This window comes from Meles meles, unplaced genomic scaffold, assembly GCF_922984935.1.
Source record: "Meles meles unplaced genomic scaffold, mMelMel3.1 paternal haplotype, whole genome shotgun sequence".
Lineage (NCBI taxonomy): Eukaryota > Metazoa > Chordata > Mammalia > Carnivora > Mustelidae > Meles > Meles meles.
This window is the reverse complement of record NW_025721155.1, coordinates 243,494-246,105: the sequence shown is the minus strand read 5'-3', so window position 1 is coordinate 246,105 and position 2,612 is coordinate 243,494. Positions and strand designations below refer to the sequence as shown.

Genomic DNA, 2,612 nt, shown 5'->3' with positions numbered 1-2,612 from the left:
ATTAGCTTTGATGTTATACTTTGATTTTCATTTACTTGCCATGCTTATTTACTCTTTAAGACATTTTCATTGGCTTCCTCCTATGCCTAGAGCATTCCTAATGAGAAATCTGTATGAATTATTAACTCATTTCCATTCAATTTTTGACCAACTATCATTCTCTTGGTTGTCCCTACATTGGACTATTATATATAAAACCAGAAAATTCTCTCACTTTCTCTAAGCCAATTTTTAACTTTTTTTTTTTTTGCCCCTAATAGTTACTACTGGTTGGTGTACTCCAGATTTTTCAAGTCTGTTTTGTTTTATCTTATTTTATCCTATCTTACTTTATGTTGTTTTATTTTATTTTGTTTTATTTTATTTTATTTTATTTTATTATGTCCCCCTGCAATGGAATGAAATCTTAATGAGATCAGAGCATTCTGTCAGTTTTTATCATTGTTTACTGCCACATCACCAGTGTCTATACTAGCACAACAGACATAACCGTACATCACTTTTGAATGAATGTAGACATGAGTGAACTACTTACAGTGACATATATTACAGTTTCCTTATTATACTTTTAATATCACGTGCTTGAGTATAGTATATTTCCTACTCACTACATTCAGACATTAAGGAGGACATTACAAAATACATGATTCAAGATGCAAACATTGAGTTAACAGTTGAAATGTATTCCCAGAAGCCAAATACTGTTGACAATAACACCATTTTTTCGAGGTTTCAATTTGGAAAAGCATGTAGCTTCAATAACTATGATTAAGCCATCCTGAAATGAGCAAGAATCAATATATTTATCAATTTATTGCATAAATATCCTTTAGATTAACATATTCCAAACAGTATTCTAGGTAAAGTGATCTATATTGGTCAATCTCAATCAATAAGGGGTTCCTAAAGTGACATATCCTGTACAAATATCAATTATGCCAACAGTCTTTTCAGGGCACCAGTAACCTCTTTATTTCTCAGGCTGTAGATGAATGGATTCAGAAGAGGTGTGATGATGGTGTAAAACACTGCCACTGCCTTATCCTGTTCTGGAGAATGCAAGGAGTGTGGCCTTGCATAGGTGGAGAGGGTAGTCATATAAAATAGGCTTGCCACAATTAGGTGAGAGGAACAAGTGGAGATAGCTTTTGTCTGTCCTTTACCTGAGCTCACCTGGAACACCACAGTAAGTATACGGACATAGGAAGCTAGAATGGCCATGAATGGTAGCAGCAGAATGATAAACCCACTTAGGAGGATTGTATGCTCATACTGGGAAGTATCCTGACACACCAGTGGTACCAGAGATGGAACTTCACAGAAAAGGTGGTTAACAATTCGAGACCTACAAAATGGAAGTTGAAAAGCATACAACGTATGCACTAAAGCATTGATAGAGCTACTGCCCCATGTGCATGTGACCATGAACCAACAGATATTCTTGCTCATAAGTACAGGATAGTGTAAAGGGTGACAGATGGCTACATATCAATCATAGGACATGAAACCAAGGAGAAGGGCTTCAGTTCCACCAAGTGTCAAGAATACAAATGCTTGAATTTCACAACCTAAAAATGTAATGATCTTACTCTTTGTCAGGAAGTCAGTGGTCATCTTGGGCACGGTGGTGGAGATGTACATCATGTCAATAAAGGAGAGCTGACTGAGTAGGACATTGGAGTGTGGAGTATGATGTCCAACTGAATGAGAAGGACCAGTATGATATTCCCCACCAGAGCCACTGAAAAGAGGGTTACAATGGCAACAAAGAGGAAAGTGTCCATTTGACCATATTGGAAAAGACCAGAAAGTATAAAATCTGTTTCTACACATTGGTTTCCCGTCTTCATAGTTTAAACTGAAACACATCAGAACAGATCATATCCCGAGATTCCATGAAAATCCTTTAAGGAAAAAGAAAGTGATTATTACTACATGCTTTTATTGCCTCCATAGCATTTTCTCAGCCAAATGAAATTTCAAGACCGTACGCCACTTCTATTTTCTTCCTTAGATGAGGGGAAAACAAATTATCTTATTACAGTAACTTTCAGAGAGTAAGTCCTGTATGATCAGAGTTTAGTCAAAATCAGAGTTTAGTCAAAATCGTTACACACAGGGCACATTTTAGAGAATGTAAGGTTGCTCAATTTCCCTTAGCCTTCACTTTTTTTTTCTCTTTTGATCACTAGATGAATTAATCCCAATCAATTTCCCAGTGGTTTTTTTTTTTTGTTTTTTTGTTTTTGTTTTTATTTTTTTTTATTTTTTATTTTTTTTGAGTTTCATTTTATTTATTTTTTCAGCGTAACAGTATTCATTCTTTTTGCACAACACCCAGTGCTCCATGCAAAACGTGCCCTCTCCATTACCCACCACCTGTTCCCCCAACCTCCCACCCCTGACCCTTCAAAACCCTCAGGTTGCCCCAACCTCCCACCCCTGACCCTTCAAAACCCTCAGGTTGTTTTTCAGAGTCCATAGTCTCTTATGGTTCGCTTCCCCTCCCCAATGTCCATAGCCCGCTCCCCCTCCCCCAATCCCACCTCCCCGCAGCAACCCCCAGTTTGTTTTGTGAGATTAAGAGTCATTTATGGTTTGTCTCCCTCCCA

General features: G+C 37.4%; 1 pseudogene; it reads right to left on the bottom strand.

Moving 5' to 3' along the window:
• Window positions 1–933: 933 nt before the first annotated feature.
• LOC123936059 lies at window positions 934–1,850 on the bottom strand (annotated as a pseudogene).
• Window positions 1,851–2,612: the final 762 nt, after the last annotated feature.